At 48.6% G+C, this 15,876-nt stretch overlaps 1 long non-coding RNA gene across 1 annotated transcript; it reads right to left on the bottom strand.

Annotated features, from left to right (window-relative positions):
* Positions 1–7,604: 7,604 nt before the first annotated feature.
* Positions 7,605–15,847, bottom strand: LOC132659420 (uncharacterized). The gene is made up of 2 exons (XR_009599869.1): positions 15,592–15,847; positions 7,605–11,735 (listed from the first exon to the last, which is right to left on the bottom strand). It is a non-coding gene; the product is annotated as an uncharacterized LOC132659420 (long non-coding RNA).
* Between the last annotated feature and the right edge of the window lie 29 nt (positions 15,848–15,876).

Here is a 15,876-nt window from a genome sequence, read left to right on the forward strand (position 1 = left end):
GGGCTGCAGTCCATGGGGTCCCAAAGAGTCGGACACGACTGAGCAACTTCACTTTCATGTTTCACTTTCATGCGTTGGAGAAGTCAATGGCAACCCACTCCAGTGTTCTTGCCTGGAGAATCCCAGGGACGGGGGAGCCTGGTGGGCTGCCGTCTCTAGGGTCGCACAGAGTCGGACACGACTGAAGCGACTTAGCAGCAGCAGCAGCAGCGTGCATGCTCAATTGCTTCAGTCATGTCTGACTCTTTGTGACTCTATGGACTGCAGCCTGCCAGGCTCCCCTGTCCTTCACTGTCTCCTGGAGTTTGCTCATATTCATGTCCATTGAGTCAGGGATGCTATCTAACCATCTCATCCTCTTCCGCCCCCTTCTCTTCCTGCCCTCACTCTTTCCCAGACATGAGTTTGGGACTAACAAGACTGTGCTCTTTTTTTTTTTGGCTGCACCATATAGCATGCAGTATCTTAGTTCCCTGACCAGGGATCGAACCCATGTCCCCTGCACGGCAAGGCAGATTTTTAACCACTGAACCACGAGGGAAGTACAAGTGCATGTTTCAAAAAAATTGTTAAAGATTTTACAACTTGGTGTTAGAAATAAACATTAATTTGATTCTGCCATTTTCTCTTCATATATTGGAGCTGATACCATTTCTTTCTAGGACTCAAAACTTTTCAAGGACCCTGGAAACATATATGCAGGCTCTGGGCTCTCAGCTCATCTTAAACCCTCAGCCAAGCTGTTCTGATTGCTTCTTCCACTCAGGGCCCCAAGTGAAATCAATCCAGGGTGTCTGATGGCCAGATCTGATATAGGGGCCAGGTAAAAACCTGAGCCACCTTGGGGACGGGGTGGGAATCTCAAAGCAGACATACGTTCCCTCTTAGCTGCCGCCGAGGAGGCCAATTTCAGCAGAATCATTAAAAGTTGATGATTCTGCAAATGTCTTTTGTTGGCTATGGCTATGTTGTATGTGGTGGTGGGAGTGAGGAAGGGTGTTTTTCTCCAAAATGGAATTAAGCACTAGCTGAAGAATGGCTGTAAGATAATCCTGCACATAACCTTAAACTGACTGTGGGATTCAATGTTTACGACTTTTCAGAAAGATTTGGGAGGAAAGGGGAAGTTGGGAAACCACTGAAATACTGAAAGGTCAGGATATGGGGTAAGGAGGTCCAGGAGTACCTTCACAAGAAATAAGAGCACAAAGAGCTGGTCTTAGAAATATTTTTCCCCTGAGGAATTTAAATACATCAGTGTTTGGGTTTTGACAGTAAATTTGAGACACTGGACGGCATCATGGGATGCATCCTTCTGTAGCCGATGGGGCTGGGGTCCCCCCTCTCCCTAGGGGGGACAGCTCTAGCCTCAGAATGCAAAGGGCCCTGTAAACAGAGAAGGGAACACTCCAATAGGGGACACAGGCTCCTTGTCATCAGAACAGGTGGCACAGCTGGGCTGAGCTGGAGCCTGTGTTTCTAGATTCTCAGCCCCACGTCTAACATTCCCACTCTTGGTTGCTGTTCTTGTTCAGTCTCTAAATCATGTCCAGTTCTTTTTCAACCCCATGGAATATAGCCCACCAGGCTCCTCTGTCCATGGATTTCCCAGGCAAGAATATTGGAATGGGTTGCCATTTCCTTCTCAAAGAGATCTTCTCAGTCCAGGGATCAAGCTCACGTCTCCTGCATTGGCAGGTGGATTCTTTACCACGAGCCGCCTGGGAAGCCCATGCCCACCCTTCGGATAGACATGAGCTGACTCATCGGGCTCAACTCTAGGCCATTTCTACATTCTGAATACTATTTGCAGTTGACCTGCTCCCACGGATTGTTCAGCAAGCTAGCACTTAGATTTTGCTGTATTTCTTTGCCATGAAAAAAGCACGTATGGTCAGTGAGTTTTGCTTGTTGAACCACTTCTTTCTTGGTCACTTGCTGCAAGCCCACAGATGATCAGCAGAACCACGGGACCTGGGAAAATGGCTTACGGGCAGTTTCACATCATAAAACCTTCTTGCTATTATAGAACAGAAAAAAAAGAAAAACTGTGAGGTCAAAGAAGAGGGAACGGCCGTAGTGACACTGGAGGGGGCGTTTCTAGTGAGTAGGTCAGTAGGTCAGAGCCATTTGAACTTTCTGCCTTCCCCGTTTCTCTCCACTACTTCCCTGAGTAGGTCAGACTGTTGTCTCCTCTCCCAGGCAAACCATCACTGAGCGTCCTCCATGGAGCGGAGATTCAAGGGGTCAGGAGTTTCTCAGCACAGCATGGGGGATGCTGCTGGAATAAGGCAGTTCTGGTTCTTGCTTGGCCCCAGCAGCCTTCCCTGTGGCTTCCTCAGGGCTGCTGTGGCCCCCCCGGGAAATCAGAGGCTTCAGGACCACTGCGCTCATCTCAGACTCCCGGTAGCCATGGCAGCCCCTCAGCTCATAGCACTGTAACCTTCACAGAGGTTGCAGGCAGTGCTGGGACGCTACCAACCTATCCTGCCTGTGCCCATGGGGCAGAGGGGCTGTAAGACCAAATGACTCAGACTGAGACTTGAGCCAACTGTCTTTTAATTGAGATCACACACCTGGTCTAAGGGCTTAGTGAAACTCGGGTTCTTGATGTCTCAGTGCAGAAAGAATTTAGTGAGAGGCAAAGTGATAGGTTTTGTTATTTGTTCAGTTGCTAAGTCACATCAAACTCTTCGGGACCCCATAAACTACAACACACCAGGCTTCCCTGTCCTTTTGTCCTTCACCATCTTCTGGAGTTTGCTCAAACTCATATCCACTGAGTTGGAGATGCCATGCAACCATCTCCTCCTCTGCTGCCCTTCTCCTCCTGCCCTCAATCTTTCCCAGCATCAGGGTCTTTTCCAGTGAGTCAGCTGTTTGTTGTCAGGTGGTTAAAGTTTTGGAGCTTCAGCTTCAGCATCATTCCTTCCAATGACTATTTAGGATTGATTTCCTTTAGGTTTGACTGGTTTGAATCTCCTTGCAGTCCAAGGGACTCTCAAGGGTCTTCTCCAACACCACAGTTCAAAAGCATCAGTTCTTTGGTGCTCAACCTTCTTTATGCTCCAGCTCTCACATCCATACATGACTACTGGAGATACCACAGCTTCGACTACAGGGACCTTTGTCGGTAAAGTGATGCCTCTACTTTTTAATATGCTGTCTAGGTTTGTTATAGCTTTTCTTCCAAAGTGATAGACCAGAAGTGGATTTATTTAGAGAGATACACATTCCATGGACAGAATGCAGATGTCTCAAAAGGTGAGAGTGGCCGTGGGCATGGGTCCTCTTGGAAACTGAGCATGGTCCTGGGAGGAATACCCTACAGAGTGTGGGCCATCTCAAAAGGGGAGGGGCTCTGAAATATGGGCTTAGTTTTTATGGGCTGGGTAAGTTCATAGGCTAATGAGTGAGAGGATTATTCAAGCCATTTTAGGGGGAGGGGCGGGGATTTCCAGGACTGGGGCTGCCACCTACTTCTCAGCCTTCTCGGTCAACCTCAGAACTGTCACGGCACCTCTGTTTAGTTGCTCAGTCCTGTCTGACTCTCTTGTGACCCCATGGACTGTAGCCCACCAGGCTCCTCTGTCCATGGGATTTCCCAGGCAAGAATACTGGAGTGGGTTGCCATTTCCTCCTCCAAGGAATCTTCCCAACCCAGGGATTGAACCCACATCTCCTGTGCTGGCCCGTGGCTTCTTTACCGCTGAGCCATATCTGTGGGTGTGTCATTTAGCGAATGTTTTACAGCTGGTGTGTAATAAGGCTCAAGGTCCACTGGAAGTCGAGTCGTGACCCGTCTTTTGCCTAGTCGATTCTTTTTCTTTTTTTAAATTCATTTGTATTCTGGCCATTCCGGGTCTCTCGCTGTGCTCAGACTTTCTCTAGTTGCGGTGAGTGGGGACTAGTCTCTGCTTGCGGTGTGCAGGCTTCCCAGTGCGTGGCTTCCCTGCTGTGGAGCATGGCCTCCAGGGTGCTTGGGCTTACTAGCTACAGGACACGGGCTCAGAAGTTGTGGCGCATGGGCTTAGTTGTCCCGAGGCACGCGGAGTCTTCCTGGACCAGGGATTGAACCCTTGTGCCCTGCGTTGGCAGGTGGATTCTTAGCCTCTGGACCACCAGGGAAGTCCTTCTGTAACCAGGTTTTGCTGTGTCCGCAAGGACTATGCCATTCTTTTAAAGATGTCCCCTGCCCCTTTCCCTCCTGTAACAGGAGGGACATCTGGACAGTTGATGACTTCCTGCAGAGAGAGACCACCACCCCCGACGGACTGGAAAGTACCCCGTGTTTCAGACCTTCTGTGAAGTCAGGCTGTCCCTTCTCTCCCTCATGTTTCTCCAACTGCACGAGCAGCCGAGGGAACTGAGACCAGAGGAGGAAGCGAGGAGGCTGCTGAGGGGGAACTCCGGTGGCTTGATGACCCTGCCCTTGAAACTCTCCTAATGCTCTTGTTTGTGCCTTGGTGTCTGAGCACTTGAAATGACAGAGCAGAGGGGCAGGGGCCAGGGCCAGAGGGATGGCCTTGGAGGAAAGAGCCCTGGCTTTTCAGATGACAGCGTCACATGGGGGAGAGAGTGGGCTCCCAGGGGCTTGGAAACCGTCACTCATTCACCCGTTCATCTGTCAGACACTGCAGTGGGTAGGGGATTTCCCTGGTGGTCCACTGGTTAAGAATCCTCCTTCCAAGGCAGGGCATGCGGGTTTGATCCCTGCTCAGGGACTGAGGATCCCACATGCTTCGGGGCAACTAAGCCTGCCTGCTGCAACTACTGTGTTCTGCAGTGAAGACCCAGCACAGTCACAGTGAAATAAATAAAAGAAACACCCACATTGGATAGCCAGTGGGTGAGACACCAGGGAGATAAGTGTCCAGCTTCCAGACCTGCATCCAGGAGCTGACAGAATGGTGATAGCACCTTGTGGAGTTATGGGAGCCCTGGAAGAGGTCACAGAAAGCTGAGGATGAGCAGGAGTTTGCCAGATACAGAGATGAAGGTGTTACCAAATTAAGTCCTATGGATGAGGCTGGTTCTTGTTCCGTTTGGGTTCAATGGCCAATAACGAAACCAGAGCTGAGATCCACACAGCACAAGCCGTATTCAGTGGCCGAAGATTGGGGAAGTGAGAACCAAGCTCACAGAACCAACTTCTCATCCACAGGTAGCACCAAGGGGGATTTAACTTCAAATAAAAAGGGAGGAGGGGCGAGGCTGATGATGGGGAGGTATACACAATGGTCTACCGGAGTGGGGCTTTTCCTAGGGAGTGGGTTGTCACTCTTTTTTCACCCCATTTTGGTCCTTCGAGTCTGATTCTGGCGGTCATTTCCCTGGTGGTCCAGTGGCTGAGACTCTGAGCTCAGATCCAATGCAGGGGGTCCGGGGATCAATCTCTGGTAGGAACTAGACTCCACATGCTGCAACAGAGTGCTCACAGGCCGCAACTAAAAGGAATCTGCATTCTGCAACCAAGACCCAGCGGAGCCAAGTAATTGGTTGAATGAAAGAATAATGCTAACATGGCAAGATTAGCGCATAATGAGACTCAGGGTCTGTTGGAGGTCAGATTCATCACCATCTTGGCCCTAGCTGGTTCCCTCTGGGATTTTTGTTTGTAGCTTCCTTTATTTTTTATCTCTGGACCTTTTATTTATTTATCTGTCTATTTATTTATTTTTTGACCACACCAAGCAGCATGCAGAATCCTAGTTGCCTGACCAGGAATCAAACCTGCACCCCCTGCACTGGAAAGCAGGGTCTTAATCACTGGACTGCTGGGGAAGTCCTTGAACCCTTTAACTTGAAGATGTATGCTGATTTCTACTAAAGGTTGGGGTTGGAGGGTTCTGGGCAAAGATCCAAAGCAGCTCTGGTGGCGGCTGGGGAGAGGTGGGCATTTCTGGTTGAGGAGCCAGTAGGGTGGGGACCAGCCAGATCCCTGTGTGCAGGTCTGCAAGTCTTGGTGTGCCTGTTATCTTTCAGTGAGGAGGCCGCTGTGAAAGTCCAGACAAGAGGATGGAGGCCTCACATGGCAGAGAGGGGACGGCTGAAGGAGGAGGGTAAACCATGAATGTGATGAGCAATGTGTATATGCGTACTCTTTGCAGCCCCATGGACCGCAGCCCGCCAGGCTCCTCTGTCTGTGGGATTCTCCAGGCAAGAATGCTGGAGTGGGTTGCCAGGCCCTCCTCCAGGGGATCTTCCTGATACAGGCATCAAACCCAGGTCTCTTGTATCTCCTGCAGTGTCAGGCAGGAGGTCCAGGGTGATGCTCCCTGATCCAGTTGCCATTTGGAAGATGCCCACAGTGCTCCATGTATCTCCCCAGAGAATATCACTCATTCTTCACACACACACACAAATGGAGAAAGAAAGTAAAATGAGTCCCATTTTATAGATGAGGAAACTCAGGCCCACAGAAGAGCTTGGCACTTGCCAACATCACACATCTGATAGGGGGCGGAACCAGCACTGATTCTGAGGCTTTTCTGAATCGCAGACCAATGCTTTCTCCATGAACGTGCATCTTGTTTTGATTCAGTCTGATTCACAGAAGCAGAGTGACACCACTTGTTTTCCTTAACCTTACTTTCAATAAAGACTAGAGCCATCACCTGAATGCCAGGGGCTCCAAAGAAGCCAGGCCTGGATTCCAAATTTTGCTTCCCCACTTCCTAGTCCTGAGACCACGGGCAAAATGGGACTCATTTTACTTTCTTTCTCCATTTGTGTGTGTGTGTGAAGAATGAGTGATATTCTCTGGGGAGATACATGGAGCACTGTGCTTCATACAGAGCGGCCCTCCTTCAGCTCTTTCTCTCTTGGGGGAATGTCCCCATGGTAAGATACGAAGGCAGATACTAAATTTATTCATCTTTGCATCCCAGAAATTTTGCACTGTGCTCGGCTTTTAAACATTCTCAATGAATGGTTCATTTATTTATTTGGCTGCATTGGGTCTTAGTTGCGGCATGCGTGATCTTTCCTTGCGGTGCACGGACTCTGTATTTGTGGCGAATGGGCTCTGTAGTTGTAGCACCTGGGCTTGCTAGCTCCTCGGTATGTGGGATCTTAGTTCCTGGATCAGGGATGGAACCCTTAGCCCACTGGACCCCCAGGGAAGTCCCACTGGACCCCCAGGGAAGTCCTGGTGATGAAGTTCTGAAAAAGTGGTGTGCTTTCATCTCCACATGTCCATCATCACACTTCAGGGCACACTTCTGAGCTGTGTTCCTACGCTTTATCAGAAGGCCAGTCAGTTAGAGCAGAGGAGGTGGCCACCGGGGTTTGGATACTCCAGGGCAGAGACATGTCCCAGAGACCAGGGCTGCTTCCTTCAATGTGCTTAGCCGAGAAAGCTAGCCTAAGGGGCTTGCATCTTATCTTGGGGCCGGGGAGTATATTTAGCGGTGATTCGCATCCTGTGTAGAGGAGAACAAGGATCTCTGAAGTTCCTTCTCCCTTAACTTCTCTCTCCATTTTCCATCTTTCTACTAGAGTGAAATAATTTCAGCATCTGGCCAATGATGTTACCCTTCTTCTTATTTTCAAAATATAATTTTCAAAAAGTGAAAAGCATAATTCTTACTGCAAACATAAAATGAACATTGGACCAACAATTTTATTCAACTCATTAACTCACGAACCCATAGATACTTAGAAGGGATGAGCTTGGTAAGTTTGGCTCATCTCCCCAAATTCTTGTCCCTTCAAGTCCTTGCTGCCATCGTGGTCCCTGCACGACTTTAAACAGATTTAAAAGCAGTACTTTGTCCAGGTTTATGGTTGTTTTCAACAGGAGGAATGATCCTTGACTGCCGTTCCTAGAAGAAGAAATTCCCCACATTTCTTAAGGTCTTGATGAAGATGTATAGTGTAGTTGTAGGGTGGTGAGCCCAGGGACCAGGGGTATGGTATGGTTGTGGGGTGGTGGCTGTGTAGGTTGTAGGTTACAAATAAAATACCCACTCAAATATTCTCATCTCATCAGCCTTTAAATTCTTAGTCTACAATATGCCAGGGAAGTTTTGGCATCTCCACCTCACTGATTGATGATAGTGCGTGTGTATGCAGGCACTCAAACTCAGCCATACCGGACCCTCTGTGATCCCAGGCTGTAGCCAGCCAGGGTCCTCTGTCTGTGGAATTTCCCAGGCAAGAATAGTGAAGTGGGTTGCCATTTCCTTTTCCAGGGGATTTTCCCAACCCAGGGATCGAACCCACATCTCCTGGCGCCTCCTGCACTGCAGGCAGATTCTTTACTGCTGAGCCACCAGGGAAGCCCCACTGATCATGGGCCATTGTTAAATCCAGGTTTCAATAAACCAAGGAATCAAACCTTAGAGCCACTCAGATGTGCTGAATATAATAGAGCCGGTTATGCAGAGTGAAGTAGGTCAGAAAGAGAAAAAACAAATACTGCATATTAATGCATATGTATGGAATCTAGAAAGCTGGTACGGATGAACCTATTTGCAGGGCAGGGATAGAGACACAGATGTAGAAAACAGACTCGTGGACATGGCGGGGGCGGGCAAGGGTGGCATGAATTGAGAGAGCAGCATGGAAACATATATACTGCCATGTGCGAAAGAGATCACTAGTGGGAACCTGCAACGCAGGGAGCCCTGCTCGGTGCTCTGTGATGACCTAGGGCTGTGGGATGGGGGTGGGCTAGGAGGGAGGCTCAGGAATGAGGGGAGATATATATATATATATATATATATATATATGTAGTTATGGCTGATTTGAGTTGGTGTACAGCAGAAACCAACACAACACTGTAAGTCAACTTTCCTCCAATTAATCCCTAAAAATTAATGAACAAACAAAAAAATCCCAATTACACTGGGATCCTGGGTGAGTGTAACATACGTTTATAGATTTTGCTGAATCCAACCTTACATTTCATGTTTCTTGGTTTAACACTGTAGCTTCCATTCCCATCCATGACCTCAGCTTCCTCTCAATCCATGTTGACAGGATGTCTCAGTTTCCTTGGTGTGTAATTTACCTCCAACCCGTCCCTAGCAGATCTCACAGTTTTCTTCTGGGCTCGGCTAAGAGTTTATTTTTGTTACGGCCCCAGAGCCAATGAGGTGGCAAGTGGTCTAAATGGGAGACCTCCCGTCTAAATGGGAGGCAAAAGCCCCAGATGAGAGACCTTCTTGTGAATGATGGCTGATTTCCTCAAACAGGGGAAGAGCAGGTGCTTTTGTAGGCAAGGGAGGCTGGGGATTGGGAGGTCAACTTTTTAAAAAATTAATAATATCTTAGTAGTTTGTTCAGCATCTCTGGAATCTACAATTTTGTTTTTATTTGTATTCATGAAGCTTTATTTTGAATCTTCTCCTCACCTTTTCTTTCTCTATTGATCAGTCTTTCTAGAGACTGTATTTATTTTTCAACATCCAACTTTTGGGTTTATCTATTTTCTTTATTGCACTTTTGTTTTAATCACTTTTTTGATAGTTTTATGAATAATTTATCAATAATTTTGTCAATTTATGTTCTAATTCTGTTGTTTTCTGCTTCCTATTTATTTCTTTGAGTGTCTGCATTCTACTTTCTGTTTTTTAAATTGAGATATAATTGACAGAAAATGCTGTGTAAGCTCAACATATAAAATATATTGATTTGATATGTTTATATGCAATATGGAGAAGGGAATGGCAATTCACTCCAGTGTCCTTGCCTGGAGAATTCCGTGGACAGAGGAGCCAGGCGAGCTACAGTCCATGGGGCTGCAAAGAGGGGTACAGTCCATAGGGTTGCAGAGAGTCAGATATGACTGAGCAAGTAACACTAGCTGTCTCTGTTACACACTATATTGCATTATGAAAGCCATTGTAGCATTAGCTAACATCTCTATGGTCTCACATAATTATCACTTTGTCTCTGCCTCACCCAAATATTCCCTTCACAGTCTGTGGTCCTGCTCCTCTCCTGTCAATGTCTTAATCTTAGCAAGAGACTTGCTGAGGTTGAACACTTAAACTCTGCAACAAAGGGAAAAGAATCTGAAAAAAAAAATGGATATATATATACATACATATATACAGCTGAATCACTGTGTTATACACCTGAAACTAACATGATATTGTAAATCAATTATAGCTTAATATAGAAAAATGAGAAAAAAAGAATTTTGCAACAACTTTATGACCTGAAAAACATTAAAAATTAAAAAAAATGTATTGGAGTTTAACTGATTTACAATGTTGTATTAGTTTCAGGTATGCAGTAAAGTAAATCAGTTATACATATGCATATATCCACTCTTTTTTAGATTCTTTTCCCACACAGGCCATTAGAGTATTGAGTAGAGGTCCCTGTGTAATACAGTAGGTCCTTATTAGTTATCTATTTTATTTATAGTAGTCTGTATATGTCAGTTCCAACCTCCCAATTTAACCCTCCTTCTCTGAACAATTATATTTAGGATCTGAGGATGACCCTTGTCTGTCCTGCAGCTGTACCAGATTAAGGCTTCCTTGAATTTCACTATACCTGCATCTTGAAATTAAATTGAAAACTTCATGTTATTAAAAAAAAATCAACCCTTCAGGGCAGTCAGAAATAGCCATCTCACTCTACACGCCTTGTAATTATCATTGTTGCCATGGCAACCAGTGCGCCAGAGGCTCTTGAGGCAAGAGCCCCCCCCACCCCAAGCCTTATCCTCCCTCTGCCCATCACACTACCACCGTGCTCATTTGAGAAATCCTGCGGCCACTGTGGAGGAGGCAATGGCACCCCACTCCAGTACTCTTGCCTGGAAAATCCCATGGACGGAAAAGCCTGGTGGGCTGCAGTCCATGGGGTCGCTAAGAGTCGGGCACGACTGAACGACTTCACTTTCTCTTTTCACTTTCATGCATTGGAGAAGGAAATGGCAACCCACTCCAGTGTTCTTGCCTGGAGAATCCCAGCCTGGTGGGCTGCCGTCTATGAGGTCGCACAGAGTTGGACACGACTGAAGCGCCTTAGCAGCGGCGGCGGCGGCGGCGGCCACTGTGCGCCACAGAGGATCGCAGTTCTCTCGCTCCCAGTATAGGCACAGATATGCTAGTAGCCCAGCCAGAATTCCATACTGTGTGTGCTGGGGCCACTCCTGGCATCAGTCACAGTCCCTGCAGGAACCCAGGTCAAGAGGCCTGCATCTGAACAGCCATGGGCAAGATTAAGGAGCCAACTGCATGCGTTTTCTAGGACTCCCTTAACAGAGGACCATCCATAAACTGCATGGGTTAACAACAGACACTGTCATACACTTCTGGAAATTTGAGAGCAAGGTGTTAGTGAGATTGGTTCCTTTTTGTTGTTGTTGTTATTTATTTGTAACTTTAAACTTTGTATTGGGGTATAGCCGGTTAACAATGTTGTGATGGATTCAGGTGAACTCAGTCATACATATACATGTATCCATTCTCCCCCGAACTCCCCTCCCATCCAGGCTACCACATAACATTGAGGAGAGTTCTGTGTGCCATACAACAGGTCTTTGTGGGTTACCCACTTTAAATATAGCAGTGTATACATGACGTTCCCAAAGTCCCTAACATCCCTTCCCCCTGGCAACCATAATTTTGTTTTTAGTATTTATTTTTATTCATCTGGCTGCAGCGGGTCTCAGCTGAGGCATGTGGAATCTTCATTCTTTGTTGTAGCATGCCGGAATTTAGTTGCTGCATGAGAACTCAGGCTTCCCAGGTGACTCAGTGGTAAAGAATCTGCCTGCCAATTCAGGAGACACAAGAGACATGGGTTTGATTCCTGAGTCAGGAAGATCCTCTGGAGGAGGAAATGGCAACCCATGCCAGTATTCTTGCCAGGATAATCCCATGGACAGAGGAGCCCGGCGGGCTACAGTCCATGGGGTCGCAAAGAGTGGGCTATGACTTAGAGACAGAGTACACAGGCATGCATGCAAACTCTTCATTGTGCCATGTGGGAGCTTAGCTCCCTGACCAGGGGCTGAGCCCGGGCCCCCAGCACTGGGAGCGCAGAATCTAAGCCACGGAACCACCAGGGAAGCCCCCGGGTTGGTTCCTTCTGAGAGGAGGATGTGTTCAGGCCTCTCTCCTGGCTTCTAGTCGCTCTTTGACTCGTGACAGCTTGACTGCAGTCTTCACATCTCCCTGTATCCAGATATCCCATTTTGTAAGGACGCCAGCCATACTGCATTGGAGCTCACCCTCCAGACCTCAATATGACTTGATTGTATCTGCAACAGCCCGATTTCCCAGTAAGGTCACATTCTAAGGTACTGGGGGTCAAGGCTTCAATCTATGAATTTGGGGGACACTTCAAACACCAACCATAGTGCCCAGAGATGAGCAGCAGTGAGATATATCTATCCATTCATCACAATATCCACTTGGGCTGGATATTCTCCACTGGCCCCTCCGGATCCCCTCTCTGACCACCTCCACCTTGCCCTGCATCTAGGAGCCTGATCTCTGCAGACAGTATATCCTGGGCTCCCCTGTCTTTTCACTTCTGTTGGACTTCATCAATGGGAGGCACAGGCAGGAGCCTTGGGGGTGGGAGGAGAGAGAGGTCAGGGTACCGTACCCCAAAGGACCCTTCCCATTCCCTCCCAGCTGCTTTCATATGTTGCTTTCATGATTTAATATCATATAGTTTATATTTCAGAGAAGGCAATAGCACCCCACTCCAGTACTCTGGAAAATCCCATGGACGGAGGAGCCTGGTGGGCTGCAGTCCATGAGGTCGCTAAGAGTTGGGCACGACTGAGCGACTTCACTTGGGCTTTTCACTTTCATGCACTGGAGAAGGAAATGGCAACCCACTCCAGTGTTCTTGCCTGGAGAATCCCAGAGATAGAGGAGCCTAGTGGGCTCCTATGGGGTCGCACAGAGTCGGACACGACTAAAGCGACTTAGCAGCAGCAGCAGCAGCAGCAGTTTATATTTACCACTTGGCAGATAATGAGAGCTTGGTACTGTGGGTTTAGTCGCTCAGTTGTTTACTAGTCTTTTCGACTCCATGGACTGTAGCCCGCCAGGCTCCTCTGTTCATGGGATTTCCTGGGCAAGAATACTGGAGTGGGCTGCCATTTCATTCTCTAGGGGATCTTCCTGACCCAGGGATCAAAACCATGTCTCCTGTATTGGCAGGTGGATTCTTTACTACTGAGCCACCAGGGAAGCCCAATAAGAGCTTAATAATGTTTAAAATATGGGTGAGTGTGTGTGGATGGTTTCACCTCCAAGAACGTCTGTACATTTAGTGCTAAGAGCTGACATTTATTGAGTGCTTATGTGTGTTCTAAGTATGTGAATATGTTATACACTGGATAGAACCTATAAGGGAGGTGCTATGATTATCCCAACTTTATAGTTGAGTAGACTGAGGCTTCCTGAGATTGCAGTTACAGCCCAGATCAAGGGTGCATGGTGAAACAGTTGCTGGATTGGGATTTGATCTGTTTCTAGGGCAGTCTGTCCCTAGAAGCGTGCCCTAAGCCACAGGAGCACACAGGCTGATCCGCTCACCAGACCCGCCCTCCCGACTTGTGCCAGACATTCATTTCCCGAGCCCTGGTCAAACCACAGCTGCTGCGTGGGGCTTTCTCATCCTCTCCCTGAGGAACGGCCCCTTCATTCTGTGCACCCGCGTTCTGAGCATGACCCCCACAACACCCTGTGCCTCTTTCCTACCTTCAGGGCGGGGGCCCTGTCCCACTCATCCTGCAATTCCACGGCCTGGCCCTGTGTCTGATTGTGTGTGTGTGTTAGTCGCTCAGTCGTGTCTGACTCTTTGCGACCCCAGGGACTGTGGAGCCCACCAGGCTCTTCTGTCCATGGGTTTCTCCAGGCAAGAATACTGGAGTGGGTAGCCATTCCCTTTTCGGGGGATCTTCTGGACTCAGGGACTGAACCCGGCTCTCCTGCACTGCAGGCAGATTCTGACCACTGAGCCACCAGGGAAGCCCAACTGTGGGAGTGTCAACGACTGCTTCTGGAAGGGATATTTTCTGTTGTGCTTGCCCATTCTATATGCTCTCGGGTCCCCAGGTCCCCCTGCAGAACGGCTGACTTCCTTCCTCTGCTGAGCTCCGAGGGTATCTGTCCGTGGCCTGCGGTTCTGGACCACAGAACTGGCCCCCTGGGTGAGCGGTCCTGTTTGTTCTCCACACGACCTCTCACCTGGCATCTCACCTGCTGGGTCAGGCCCGGTTTCGAGCTGATCTCTTTGATCCTCTGTGAACGGATTCTTGGGCTCCACTGAAGGAGCTCTACTCAGCCCCCAGTAGTCTGGTGGTGGCTTTACTTTACTTCTGCTTTTCAATTTGTCCTAACAAACAGTCACATTTTGTCAGGAGTCCCTTTGTCAAAACCTAAGGGTCATGTCGACAGAGCTTCTTTTCCTCTCTTTCTAGGATGTTGGATTTAACTGCCTCCTCCAGGAGACTGCTCCGAGCCCCGCCTCCCCCACGCCCAACTGTTCAAGGCCAGCTGAAAAGTGAAAGTGTTAATCACTCTTTGCCACTCCACAGACTGTAGCCCGCCAGGCTCTCTAGCCCATGGGATTCTCCAGAATACTGGAGTGGATAGCCATACCCACCGCCAGGGGATTTTCCCAACTGCTACCACATATCTATTGGAAATACTCACTTTTAAAGCCCAACCTCCACTTTCCCTATAGCTTTTCTTTACTGTCACCTACTCCATATTTCCCAGCTTTTCAATTCTCTGAGAACCAACGTGCCTGGTTTCGTTCCTGGGTAGGGGACCTGCATGGGAGTCCTCACACAGGCATCTCCCGTGCCCACGAGGGTTGTGCAGTGTTGAGCTTGGTCTGACACTCCCTTCAGATTCCTACAGCATCACCCCTCTTCAGCAGACTGGTGGGATCACTCCTGAGTGCATCGAGAGCGTACACTCAGCATTTTTAAAAAGCAGAAGAAAAATTTAGTTTTTCAATGCTATTTTTTGGTTACTTATAAAAATGTGACTTATTTATTTTTTTATATATTTGGCTTCGAGGAGTCTTAGTTGCAGCAGTTGCTGCTGCTGCTAAGTCGCTTCAGTAGTGTCTGACTCTGTGTGACCCCATAGATGGCAGCCCACCAGGCTCCCTGTCCCTGGGATTCTCCAGGCAAGAACACTGGAGTGGCTTGCCATTGCCTTCTCCATGTGGGTTCTAATTCCCCAACCAGGGATCGAAGCCCAGCCTCTTGCATTGGGAGCTTGGAGTCTTAGCCAGTGGGCCACCAGGGAAGTCCCTGTTTCTTGTTATTTTAAAATAAATTCTACTTATTCAGCTTTGGCTGTGCTGGGTCTCCTTGCTGCTCGGGTTTTTTTCTATTTGTGGAGAGCCGGGCTACTCTTCAGTTGCGCTGTGTGGGCCTCTCATTGTGCGGAGCATGGGCTCTAGGGCCTGCTGGCTTCAGTAGCTGAGGCACATGGGCTCAGTACTCGTGGTGCCTGGGCTTAGTTGTTCCAATGCATGTGGGATCGTTCCAGCCTAGGGATTAAACCCCTGTCTCCTGCAATGGCAAGTGAATTCTTTACCACTGAGACACCAAGAAAGCCCCGCTTATTGTTTTAAATGCCACACTTGCCTTTCATGGCGTGCATGCTGTTCCCCAAAACATAAAGGCCCTAGGCCGGCAACCTGCAGCTGTGACAAGACGCCTTTTCCCCCATCTCCTCCTTCTCCTCTTCGTGCTGCAGTTGCTGCTCTTCGGACTGCCTCCCCGCAGGGGCGGAGGAAGGGAGAGGGGCCCCGGCGCCCCCAGCGAGCGCTGGCGAAGAGGCGGGGAGCAGCCGGGATCGGACTTCCTCCCTCCACTCCGGAACTGCCTGGAGCCGCCAGGACTCGGAAATCAGGACGTCCCCACGG

Source organism: Ovis aries, chromosome 3 (genome assembly GCF_016772045.2).
Source record: "Ovis aries strain OAR_USU_Benz2616 breed Rambouillet chromosome 3, ARS-UI_Ramb_v3.0, whole genome shotgun sequence".
Classification (NCBI taxonomy): Eukaryota; Metazoa; Chordata; class Mammalia; order Artiodactyla; family Bovidae; genus Ovis; species Ovis aries.